The following is a 14,481-nucleotide window of genomic DNA, read 5'->3' on the forward strand; positions in this document are numbered from 1 at the left end:
TTAAATTCTTAGCACCGTCGATACAGTGACATCTAGCGACAGGTTTTATTAACTTTTCTGATCAATCTTCTCTTTGACAATTCTGTTTGTTGAAATTTCGTGGATTTAATTAAATCGTTAACTTTTTGGGTTCGTAATTATGTTATTAGTAAAAAGGTCGCAGACTATATTAATAAGATTATTTACATTACACAAAAGACAGAATTAATTAATTTCAAAATATTGAACAAGTGAAATTATAATTTAATGGTTTAATATCTAATACTATTACATCACTTAATTGTTTTATGAATGCGGTCCAAAGGATTGCACTAGTGACTGCTGATTTTCAGGTCTTATAAAATGCTATTGGGATTTTAAATTTCTTTGAAATTGTAATCGCATATCTTTTGTGTTAAAGTACAAACTAATAAAGTAACACGAATCTCCAAAAAGGTAATAAGTTTGTTAATAACATTTACGCCTTAATCCTATTCTATCTATAGGCGCTATATCTCCACTCAATAACATCGATTTAATCATAATCGACTCGGTGACTTTATCCCCCAGCTAAACGACATTAACAATTACCAGCGAGTAATAAAAGCCATGAAGCGATTTTATAGCGCAATAAAAACCGTATGTAAGTACCTTTAATAACTTGGTAACCCTGAAATAATGAGATTCGACGTAACTTACATGTCCTTAACGATAGATGGCGCTGTTATAAATATTTGAATTGCCGCGTAAATTGTGCGTCGTTAGCATAGTTTGAAGATTTTACTGGGAATATATTTTAGGTTTGGCTTGTAAATAATGATTTTTTTGTTCTAATAATATATTTTATTGCGCATAAGCGTTATATGATGTGGCTATAATAATATGGTATAACGTGTCTACAAAGGTATACAAAAAACTTTTGAAACAGGTTTCGAGCTTTGAATTGTAGTATTTTAGACATTGTTATAGTTAAGTTGTTTGTAGATCAGTAACAAATAATTTTGCAAAAAAATACAGAAAATATAACATACAGCAGAAAAAGATAAAAAAACGCAAATAAAATAAAAATTAATGTGTAATTACTACGTACGCAAATGTAATTGCACAGAATTTCTTGAAGTTCCCAGAACTGAACTCAAACATACCATTGATCTTCTCGAACAATTAAACAGGGCCCTACACGATCAAATTTATACAGCAATTTCGGTACACAAAATAGAAATTCACACGTTCAATTTGTCCCTTATTTACACAGATGCAAACGTTCTCATCGAAACGTTGGCAACAGTTAATGTCAATTGTTATTATGACAAATAACATTGAGTGACAAAGTGGAACATTTGTTACAAGATGCTGATGAAAGGAGTGTGGAATTTGAATATTGTTTTCCGTTGAATTGAGACATATGAATACGATGTAGAAAGTAGTACAATGTAGGAAATTCATATTTTGTTTGAATCAGTATGTGAGTCCACTTTAACCAAAAGAACGATTTTATCGACTATATACAACCGACTAGCTGTCAAAAAATGTTTTATGAAAATTTGATACTAATCCATCACTAGGCAGGGGTCTTCATTCGAAATAAGGGAAAACGAGGCTTTAAATCCACCAAGTGCGGGTTGAGTTCTTTGCATTACTATGAAAACTAGAAACGGTTTATTTTTAGGACATACTGTGTATTAATCCTGTGTCGCTAATACTTATTTAACAACCGTACAAACATCATACACTGTATAAACAATACCAATATGGCTATTCGTAGATCAGACAACTTATTGCTTTGCGACATAACAAATGAGATAAAAATAAAGTCAAATACTTTCAATCAAATTGAACAGAAACCTTCTATTATTCTGATTCAATTACAAATACAGTGACCTCTTTATTTAATACATTTGAACTAGCAACTGACCGCAATTTAATCCACGTGGAAATATTTCCATTTTCCTAGAAAGTTTCATCAACTCTGATTAACATTGGTTATTTTTACTTACTTTAAAAGAATATTTAGAGACAGAAATGATCAAGCTTTATATTGATGAAGTGATTCATGGAACAAGCTTAAAAATCGACACTTTTCCGGATAAAATAATTTAGTGTTGTTAACGGCTGAGGATATATACTTTTGGAGGAGTCTAGAGGAGATCTTGGCCCGATAATGAGACAGCAAAGGTTAAGAAAAAAAATATGTTTACAACAATGGTAGGATTTGCTAACAATATCGACAATCGTTTTTTTATGAAAAACTTAGATACCAGCGTATTTTGCGAGAACTATATTTTTCAAGTAATTTTTCAAAGTTAAACGCTTGGTATTTGAAAGTACTGTAGACAATCGCGCTACAGATATCCCATATTGCAACTTGGCTTGTAATTAAATTTCCACAGCTCAGCTCGCAAAATTAATCAGATTAGTACATATCTAATTCAAAAGCACCTATACTGGTGGAACAAATATTTGTTCTAAATAGAACACCAACAAAACGTGTTTGTTCGTTACTCAGAGCAAATACGACACGTATTATACTAGTAAACGATGGGAGGAGTGCAGTGGATGAATTTATTCGAACAATTGTGTTGTGGGTTTGGTTCATGTTTCAGTCGATTTTAGTCTTTCATGAAGTTTGTGTTTGATGTTGTAAAGTGTGTAGTCAATTAAGCATTCTGATTTAAGAAGCAAAGTCATTTTAATTTTTTTTTATTGATTGTCCGTAACGTTTTCAGATTCCTTGGACTAGGACTACTTAAATATAAAATTAAAAATTATGACAATAGCCTGAATTACGTACTGAATAACCACAGCGATGTGTACAAGGGTCATGGGTTCTTTATCACAAGGATCAATATTATACTTCCTATGTACTTAGGTGTAATTTCAGGTATGTTTGTAAAAAATCCCGACAAGGCAATACACAGAAAATATTTTAAGTAAAGGTATCGTATTTTTAACTAAATTAATTTTCTTACTTCGACACATCTACAGACTAGCCTTTTAATTTCGAATAGTGAGCCATAAAAAACAATTTATAGGAAAAACTGCATCTAGTTATTGGCATTCTTCTGTCCATTAATTCCAAAACTAGTAGCAATTTAAACTATAAATCTAGTCTAGAAACGTAAAGAATTCAATAAGAGTCTGTCTACCAAATTTATTGTACGTCTGAATATCGAAATGACCTTTAATTTGCGCCACAATGGTATGACAAATTTTGCCTTTATTCGGTAATTGAGTAGTTGAAATTCATAATATTGGATTACTATTTGTCAATTAATAACTGACGAGAAATATCTGACAAATGGTTAAGAAAAAGTTAATAACTTGACTGAAAAGAAATTGCAAAATTTTTATCTATCGACCCGAGTATCAAATCACAAAAGAAAACACTAAACAAACGTCTTTTAATAACCAAGAATGGAAACGATAAATAGTATTTTGGTGTAGAATCTATTCTCAATAGTACAACTGTAACATGACGTCATAATTTGTTTTTTCCACTTAATAAAAATACTGACAAAGTATCTTATTTGTATTTCTCACCGTGCCATCAGAGATTGCTTTTGCTTCAAAGATATTCTTGCTGCAAGAAATATCTCTGAATCACAAGTTTTCAAATTAGTTTTTATTAGTTCAATATCGGAGTCCCATGTTGGGCGCCAATAAGAGTCCACAAAGTTCAAAGTGATTGACGAAGTTAGTGCAAGTTGTGATGCATTTATTTATTTTAAAGTAGACTCTAGCTTGTTTTGAAATATCAACGAATGCTCTGTGAATATGTGCTACGAGATTTTAAAGTTTGGTAACATAAAATAAATATTTTCGTTTGCTGCATTGATACGAGTAATATGTGTTGAAAATCTGATTTGCGTATTTGTCATAATTTTTACGGTACTTCAAAAACAATTACCTTTTAATGAGCTTTTTTCTACTTGGAGGAAACTAAGGTTGTAAGGATAACAAAACATAACATTTTGTTATTTTTTAATTTACAAATCATAAAAAATATACTATTGACGCCCAACTTGGGGCATAAAAGCAAAACAATATTATTATTATAATTTTATCCCTCTTCTTTAAAATTGGCTCAAGTGTTATTAATAATTTCTAAAGCGAATATAAAAATAAACCTTCTATCAAAATAGAACTCCCAAAAAAGCTTTCCGAAAACCCATCGAGCCTATATTATTAAAAACCTTGTTAGCTCCTCTCATTTCGTTTTAGTCGTTCCAGAAATTACGTAGAATGGAGTGCTCACTTAAAATAACTGTCTCTATTCACAATAGATTAACTTTGATAAAAATACTCGTTTAGTAAATAGTTGGGTAGTGACGTGTGTGGATTTTATCCAGAACTTTGTCGTGAAGGAGATTGTTATTGCTTTGTTACTTCGGTTATTTGCTGTGTTTAGTTAGTTTACTGTGCACGTTGCCAGTTGCATTTGCCATTAAGGAAAACAGTAAGCTACGTTCAAGTGGTCATTTCATGAATTCGTCGACATTAGTTCTGTTTGAAACGAACGTTTAATTTTTTAATGTAATAAAATTTATATGTCTAACCTGATAAATAATCGGTACGCAACAGATTTTAAGTTATATCATAAGCCTATATGGTAGTTTCGCTCCTAGGCAAATGCATATTCTGAATATCTGTGGTCGTTTCTATCCATTTATAACAATAATTGATAACAATTTCTGTAATACTTACAAAGTAGTTACTAAAACAAACAATCATAACTACATCAAGAATAAAAATTACTGTTATTCCCAAAAAAACAACAAAACATTATCACAAATTTGGAGGAGTCCCAAAAACAAACGTTCATTCGTACAAAGGTCTTTGGCGTACATTTGAGCAAATATGCAAACAGCAATAACGATTAGTTTTCATTGCGACAGTACACAGCTTTTATCTGTACTCCTCGAATAGGCAGTAGAATTACCTCGGTAGTGTAAGGCGGGATCTTCTGAAGGAATTTAATTTTTATAAACAACTCAGAGTGGTGTTGGAACCGTCATTTAATTTAGTTAGAACACAATTGCTGGACACAGTATTTTTACGAACTGAGAGTAAAGATAATTTTGTGTGGTAAGTTAGTGCTAATAATACAAGTACACTTAGTTTCAGCACATGACTTATCTCAAAATTGACGACTTTTATTTGATAACAAATTCTTCAATTCACTATTCGGATATTTGTGTCATATTTTATGCCACTTGAAATTTGTTCTTTAGTATACCTGGGTTTTGCAATATTCTGAATATAATTTATAACTCTGCATTTTCTAAAAAAAGCGTGTTTTTTTTCATTAATAGCATTACTGAAGAAGTTAAAATCGTCAAAGAAAACGAAAGAAAGAATTCCAATTCCAGTTGTCTTCCATACAATAAACGACATGTCAAAGTTCAAAAGCTATATCCCAGTGGATTAATTTCTGGCGTCTCGCCCGCTACGGACATTGAAACAAATGTATAGGGATCAAGTTTGGACAGTTCGCGCTCACTGCAACTGCGGTCTTTCGTATGGCTGCAGAAACTAATGTCATACAACATTGTGAATTATTCGCTTGATATGAGATTGTGTTGTGAATTTAACGAGGAAAGTTTTATAATATTTTGTTTTGTTTTAGTTTTTTATAATAATATTTTATAGTTTTTTAGTAGTTTGTAGTAATTATGGGCATACAAACATAAATCTGAAACTTGAATAATATAAAAGAAAATTAGAGCATTCAACTTAAAGTGTGTTAAAATTTAAATAACAGCATTTTATTTATAAAGTTCTTGATATTTTAAAAAGGAATTTCCTCAGTTTGTAATATTTATTTTTAACAGCTTTTCAGTCTTTAAATCAAACTGGTGAAGCCGGTAAATGGCATTGAATACAAATCCAAATAATTCCTTAACCCTAAAAAGGTGCAATGTTTATAAATTGCATTTTAAAATATCAAAAACCTTTCAGCTCCTTTCTATTTCAGAATACGGGTTCACAATGCAAAAATCTAATCTAACTGGGCCAAATCACTAGGTTTACCGGGATAAAGTGATGTCAGTTCCAACCAAGGCTGCCTTTCTATGGGAAATGGACCTTTTTCCATTTCACCCAAGGATAAGCCATCGCGAAGGAAGTAAGCCAACGTTTGTGGACGATCAAAGGAATTTGAAAAGTTATGATACGGGTAAAAAAAAGATAATCATAAAATACAATAATATTACTATGAGAGAAATATCAGTAGTGGTTATTGCAAAGGGTTTGGTAGTATTGAGTTTGATATGAAGTTTTGCTTTGATAGCGAGACATTTATATTTTTATGCTTTAAAAGCGATGAAAATAAAATTGTAATTCAGAGTGATTCTAATGCCACCTAGTTCTGTTTATTAGTAAACTCTGTAAGTAAGAAATTAATGTCATTATACGCACGGCCCGCATTCCTACCTTATTTTATTTATCATCTTTAAATGTATTGAAAAATATGCATTTCGTGGAAAAGTCACGTATTCTACTTTTTTTTTGCTATTCGTAAGTTTATCTGTGTCTACTAAATAGATTGAAAATCTAGATGAAAATCTATCTGTTAGACTGTAACGAAAGGTTATAGTAGAAAACCTTTAATTTGCATCTTTTAAACGAACTGATAAATTACGATCCGTAACTAAAACCTTAGGGAAATTAAAAAATACATTGCCATTTTTATTTAATATAAAAATTGACCTGAAAATATGGATGCAAATTCTATCTACCTTTCACGAACTACGCATGTGGGTTACATAGAAGAATTCAATTATCTCGGCGAGACCGCATGTTGCCAAAATTGATATTGCGCTTACATAATAACCGTGTATTTTTACTATTACTGCTCATATTTACTACGAAATAGATATGAAGCCTGCGGTGCAGTAAGAAAATTAGAGATATTTGTTTAAAATGTTGCTGAAAACGAAAACTTGTTGTAAACAACGTGTAAACCTTTTTTGTGAAAGCATAGCCTTTGTATTTTTTTAAAATATTATGATCTATCGTTATACCGAACTCTATCGTAATCAGCACATTCGTTTAATAAATAATAAGACAAAAGACAAGAGTTACTTTTGATTTTATAATACTAAACAACAGCCCATATAGGTCCTTATGGGCAACAAAATAAAAAAAATGTGTAAAAACCATTGTACACAGTTTTTATGATGCAATAAATGCCTATATGTCTAACAAACGTACAATTTCATAAAACAATACAATTGACACAGAAATTATAATAATTTTCTTACTCACTAAAATGTAAACGCAATCACAAGAAGCGTACGAAAATGGCCAACCAAAACCAAATACTTTCTAATAATAATCTTGTAACTGTTCCCAATTATCACAAAGCACGTTTTCGATTACTCCTCTGCTTCTACTTAAGTATATTATTTAGTGTTATCTTTACTACATTACTATTATCTAGGACCTTTAGGTTTTACATACAGTGAGAAAAGAAATATTAATAGTAGTCGAAGAGCAAGTCTCTCTTCAAGCCTCCAACACTCTATATTTGACGTGCCTTTTGCATCCTATCTTAAGCTTATTTTGACTTACAAGTAGTAAAATACAAACATAATTTTATCTACTATATTGATTGAAGAATTGCTACTATAAAATGTGCCCATGCAGTCCTAAAACATTAAAAAAATAAAGAAGTCATACCAAGTAAAAGTTTCAAATTACTAATAGTATAGGTTATTTTAAACAAAAGTATACCAAAATCGAATTGTGCTACACCATCTTTTAACTAAACAAAGCCTCAAGAATCGAAAAATATTTTTTTTACGCATCTTTCAGTGGAACCGAAACTTTACAACTTCATCAGGTAATATAATTATCTGAAAATAACAGAGTTTTTCAACAGTCCCTCCATTGTGGGGTCTCTTTCACAAAAATGTTTTCATACAAAAATATTAGGTGAAAAGGTGTTTTGACGCCGCCTCGAATAGAAAAACTTTTTTCTGAATTAACGTTTTTAATCTATAGTTGAGTGTTGTCACTTGAAAACAAGATGGCTGCTTTTTGTGTAAAATACGGTCTGCTTTTCGTTTTTTTCTGTTTTGTGTTGAATTATTTGAAGTGAGTTTTTATTGCACGACTTTTTGAATTTTACGTTTAAAATCTTTGAGAATAGCAGTCAAAAATACTAAGGGCTCTTTTTTAATTGATTGATTTTCATAATAAGTATGACTGGATATCTTAACTTTCTATAGTTAAGATTTGCAGGCTTATGCTGGTTTTTATCAAAATTGTCAAATTTTATTCAAAATTTACTTTATTAGTCCTATTTAGTAATACTTTCTTTATATAATGATTTGAAAAACCTTGTTTAAAAATTAAAAAAAGATTTTACATCAAATAAATGAAAAAACTACTTTTACCTTCCAAATTCCCCTATCGGCGGCAGGTTTTCATATACGTCCAGGTCATCTTAACTTTATAATGAAATATTCAGAAAACATCCCACCACTTAGTGTTTAGCACTTGACCGTTGATTTTTATGTATATTATGTAAATTTTAATTACAAAGCCCAGACTCAGAGGCAACAGCTAGACAAGGTAATTCCATCAAAGTTAATTAACTTCGTATGTCCGTTGACATTTTTGTATATTTTTTCTTGTAAAAGCACTAGGCGTTTTTGGTGTTATTTGAAGGTTAGAAGTTAATTTGCTACTAGGGCTAGAATAATATGCTTATTTTTATTAAAGTAACTGTATTTCACAAGTCCCCATATATCTGATATTATGAACTACCTAAGTTAGTCATCGAATAGATATATTTATTGAGCGAAAATTGATTAGCACCCCACTATTACTACCAGCTTAGGGTACTTTGAAAAAGTTTATTTTGACATACGTTTAATTTATTTCCCCTTGCAGCATACATGATACTTGCGACGCAAAGACTTATAAAACCAAATAAGCAATAGAAACAAATAAAAATAATAATTTTTGTTTCGGAATCCGGACTCATAACTCACTGACAGCCTCAAGCATTACACTACATTATGTGTTCAAGTATTTTTTGCGGGATTTTTTTTAATGTAGGTTTATAACAACAGATAATGATAACTTCCATGCAAACACCACCGATTTACCTAAATTTTACAAAAAATCTGAAGGGATATTAAGCCCTTAAGAGGCCTCGTTAAATGTAATAGAGGTCCGTGATTAGGGCTCTTAGGGGCATCCTTTATTTTTTCTTTAAAAAACCTTATATAGAGGAAGATAAAATTACCTTAATGCTAAGAATATGGAAATAAATGATCGTACTAACATGAAAAGATTTTTCAGGATATTCGTGTAAGACTATTATTGATGACACACATAATCGTTAGTAAAAGCTGAGAATATTACTTTCAGTAAGTCTCTATGAGCGAATATCATTATAGAAAATTAAGTTTGATAAATCAAAATGAGTTTAGCTTTCTATGAGCACTATACAGATATACATTTAGGAAATAACTGTAAGTTTTCGATCTAAAACAATATAATTGTAAAAATGTACAAAGTAGTAATGCAGGCTTTATTTTATAACTTATTAAGAAGTTAAGCATATGTAAAAAAGAGGTAAAATTGGCAACCAAACAAAAAGAGTATACTTGTGTAATTTTTTACACTGCAATTACATAAAATTTATTAAATAATCTATTACAACCCTCAAAATTAAACGTCACATATTATACTGAAAAACGAATAACTATTACTACCACACACTGCCTGGAGCACAAAACCTCAGAATAAAAACCCGTCTAAATTATATGCGAAGTTTTCATAAACTTTTTTAATTATTTTCTAAATAACATACCTTTAAAATAGTTTATTAACTACTAGTAGCCGCTCCCAACTGCATCTGCGTGGAATTGAATTTTTCCGTTTTCACTACATTTTTTATTGCTGCTTTTATTAGTTATAGCGTTATATTAAATAGCCAATCCTTCCTCAAAAAAAATACTATAAAAAATACATATAATCCTTTACTGTCCCACTGCTGGGCAAGATTCTCCTTACGTAACGAGATAGAGGTTAGGCCTTTATTTCCTCAAGCTGGCCGAATGCGGGTTGGGACTTTGCATTCCTTCAAGAATTGTATTAAATAACTCTCAGACAAGGCACTATCATACACACGTAACTGTTCTACGAAAGTTAATTTTAAAAAATATATTTCACACATACAACAATTTTGGATCCAGTAGTTCCTGAAAATAGCGTACAAACAAACCAACAAACTCTTCAGCTTTATTAGTATTGAATTTAGAACGCGTTGTAAAGTTTGAAGCTCGTATAGATTAATTATTATCTCATAAAGTGCTTGCATACATTACAAAAGTTTTATTAAAATGCTTGCCACTAACATATTAATTAAAGTTTTTGATAAATTACATTTTGATAAATCTATGCTTCAATTAAAATTTGGAATCTATTTTAGGTTTATTCGGTTTCAATATTCAAATAATAGAAAACCTTTATGAACCCTTAATAGTATGATTGATGATAATCATGTACCTATTAAAACACTCAGATTCGATTTATTAATCAAATACGAATGAAAAACAGTTTTCTAGTTAAATAGCTTTTGTACATAATATATTGGCATTAACCATTTTTTTGGTAAAAAATAGTTATGACTAATATTATCAGAATCACCCAGTAATCATGATTGATGCAACTCGATTGAAACGTCAGGAAAACAAATTAATAAGGTATCGTAACTTAAATATTTCATTTAATATTTCAATCGTACTTAAGAAACGCTGATCTATAATAATTTGTGTGCAACTCGCGAGAATCGCCAATTATAGGAATTATCACTGTCATATTATTATGCAATTTGGGTTTTACGTTTCGCCACTGATTACACTGGCCGTGGTCAGAAACTATAATGGATAATTAATTTCGATGTAATATTAGGTATAAGGCAACGAGAAAGTTTGAAATTTATAAACACACAATCATAGATTTTACTAAAATATTTAAAAATGCCTCCCTAATATTTCAGAGTTTGAGACACCTAAAACCGTATACTTTAAGCGAACATGCACCACGTCCCCAATTTGCATAATGCACAAAGCGTGACATTATCGAAAACGTCTATCGTCAAAATCGATCGCCGAGACGAACAAAACAGTCGCCAACAAAAGGTACCTTGGTGCTATTCAAAATAATTTACGCTCCCTTTCCTACCACAATGCAATAATAGCCGCCCTATATTCTAATTAATAACTTGCTACAACTTTGGAAAGGATTGATGGTTATTGTCCAAAGTTTATATTGTGGTGTGATGTCTCCTGCCTGTGCAAGGCCATTAGCTTGTGGTTTATGTAGACGGGCGATTTTGTGTTGCTTGCTTTGCAACGCAGCTAAACGTTTACCTATGTTCCCTGCCACACAAAATTGCATTCATATAGGTTTTTATTTTCACAACACCTGCGGCAAAGACAACGATTTTAATGCTTTTGTTTCAATATTTTGCGTCGAAGTAGCCTACGTGACGTCAAAGTTGTTAAAGCATCAAGATTATTTGCTTTAATTGGGATGAAACTAGTTTGTATTGTTAACATAATGATATATTTTTAGCTATGTAGATAGCTTTACAAATCTTAGTTTTCTTTCCTTAATATTTCAAATTATACAGGGCAAATCGATAATAATCAAGAATTTTACCTTCACATCGTAACTTCACTTTTATTTAACACAGATACTGAGATTCTTACAATTCAGGTAGCTCAACTGTAGCGCGATTAAAAGTCGCTTATCTGTGTAACATCTTGCCGTGTCCCCGTAATAACCAAGCGGGAAATATTGTCGAGAGAATAAAATTATTAATGTTCGGTTTTCATGTCTTGCAATAACTTTACTGCAAACATTTTATAACACTACTTGTCATTCTAATACGTTTTAGAGACATTGTTTGGCATATAACTGTTATATAGGGTGGAATATTATATGATAAATAAATAGTCAATACTATGGATATATTTTGATAGAAGTAAATAACAGTTTTTAAAAGCGAAGGTAAACATTGGGATTAAGCCTTGTATGCCTGGAAGTCTTTCAACACAGTTTTTAAAGGATCGCGAAGTCCCTGCTACACCCATGGTGTTGTGGATTTTCCTTCTTATCGAATGGAAACCCTGGAACAGCAGTAGGGCAACAGACTGATCAATTTAATTAACATATCCTACCGTTATTAGACCAAAAAAAAGTTATGGAAAGGTTTTTATCTTTATTTATTGTTTGGGGTACATACAAGACCGTGTCAGTCCCATTCTAACCTAACTTTGAAAAAGATAGACCATTATACAGTCTGATATTAATTATTATTACAAAAAGATAAAGGGTTCAATGAAGATTAGTTTAAACACGATTTTCTTGAGAATACGTTAAACTAGTAGTTTTATTTATCTCTACGTATTGTCTCCACCCTGTAAACATTATATTCAAAGTTTTTATTACCTTAATATATGTGTTGTGCTTAATTTTAATGTCGCTCGAATGTGTTTGATACATGCGACGCATTCTTCAACCAATAGTCGTATATGAATCTTGATACTTTTGTTCGAACATTATTATTTATTATATTATTTAGAAAATTGATGACGGTTTTGCATACGTTAAAAGATTTGAAAAATTTATGCAATAAATTATTTCATTTAAAACTGCACTAAGAATTATAGTGCTCTTAGGTATGTAGTTTAAATAATTTTCTAATCAAATATAAGTAAATAAAATTATATTTTTATTTTTATGCCAAATATTATTGAGGGTATGAATTCTTAATTTATGTTGTATGAAAGGCCTAATGCTACTAATAATTATTGTACTTATATTGTATAATATTTTCAATGAAACAGTAGGTAGCATTTGCTTTATATACCAAATATACATATTAATATTATTATGTCAAAATAATTTCAACACTTTGATACTTCGAAACAACAAAAAAATTACGTCATAATTAAAAAGAAAAAATATCAACACGAGTATGTTTCTTAAAACAAAAAAAGCCCTAAACTACAGTTTATTTTCTATTTAAAAAGGTTAAGCAAGAAATGTCTGCTTGTAAGAAAACTGCTAAAGCGGAAACACTTCAAATACACTGTTGGAGATTTTTTCTAAGATTTCCTTTGAAACAAAAGCCTTTGAATTGAATAGTAACAGGGGTTTATACGCTCTTTATAGAACGTGAGTAAGCAGACACTATCAATTTGTTTAATAGAAATAGGGATGCGCAGTTTTAAGATACAACAGGAAAATCTATTTAAATTTATTAGTGAACTAGCTGACCCGTGCAGCTCTGCTCATGAACATTCTTTGTTTTTTTTTTCTCTATGTATAAACCGTTCCCATGCCTGAAAGACAATTGTACAAAAACAATAAGTCTAATGGGTTGAGTTTGATCTTGATCTTGGGAAGATCTTGTAGATTGTATTTCAGACTAGCGAGCGGCTTCGCTCACTTTTATTTAGAATGCATGAAAAAAGTGGCCTATGATTAGTTTCGGTTTTGCAAAATAGAGTTATCTATATATTTTAGATTTGGTCAGCGCCCCTAGCGTATTCCGCAAGAACTGATTTTCTATCACGTAATTTTATGTGTCACAAACCCTTTCTCCATAGCGACTATAGAAAATGAGCTTTAATTTAAGCTGCATATTATTACTAAAAATCCACATTTCCTCTATAAAAACACAGTTTAGCTACTGTAAACTCACTTACGGTATTACAAAACTAAAAATAGCATACTGTTTCTACAAAAATAAACCCATTTCGTGTGCAGACCTCACAGTACAGTAATACTTGGTGAACGAAAACATGTTTTCAACACAAAACATGCAGTACAGGTGATAAAAGTTTCCTTTCTCAAATAACGTTTTACTGTTTTGTTTGTTTCTGGTTTCGTTCGACATATTTGAGGTAATTTGGTTTATTAAGTTTAAGTTTTTGAGGTTATAGACCCCGTGTCATGAAAAATGAATGTGATGTGTGATAAAAACTCATATTTTAGCAGAATGTTAACAGTTTGTAATGGTGTAGAATTGATAATTTTATCTAAAGATATATTTGACAAAAGGAACTCATTGATGCTGAAAACTGAAAATCAAGGAGAAAATGTGCCAATATAAGCGTTGATTTGTGATTTTTATTAACCTTTTGACTGATTTCTGAGTTCGTTGGTCTACAATGTGAACTCGAAACATATAATACATATGTAAAAAAGGTGTAAACCAAGTTTCGAATAATGCAACAAGTCTCTTCTATCTTATTAACCGTAAACAAAATATGATTGTTTCTCGTTTCCCTAAAGTTAAGTTCAAGTTTCCTGAAAGGTGTTTCACTCAAAAATACAAGAAAAGAAGTATAAAGCGTTATAAATAAACTTACTTATAAATATAAGCTGGTGCACTGGCGGGCCCGACCCTGTGGTGGGCCCGCCTGGACTCCTTGTAGGGGACCTCTCTACAAGTTGATTACGCCACCTGAA

General features: G+C 30.9%; 1 protein-coding gene across 2 annotated transcripts in view; it reads right to left on the reverse strand.

Annotated features, from left to right (window-relative positions):
- The window catches only part of tn (tripartite motif containing protein thin), a 107,698-nt gene that overhangs the window by 55,334 nt on the left and 37,883 nt on the right, over nucleotides 1–14,481 (reverse strand). For both annotated transcript variants that reach the window (XM_076121989.1, XM_076121992.1), the window contains exon 3: nucleotides 14,382–14,476. The gene's annotated coding sequence lies outside the window, so the exon portion shown is untranslated. The remainder of the gene's footprint in view (nucleotides 1–14,381; nucleotides 14,477–14,481) is intronic.

Source organism: Anticarsia gemmatalis, chromosome 13, assembly GCF_050436995.1.
Source record: "Anticarsia gemmatalis isolate Benzon Research Colony breed Stoneville strain chromosome 13, ilAntGemm2 primary, whole genome shotgun sequence".
NCBI classification, from domain to species: Eukaryota; Metazoa; Arthropoda; class Insecta; order Lepidoptera; family Erebidae; genus Anticarsia; species Anticarsia gemmatalis.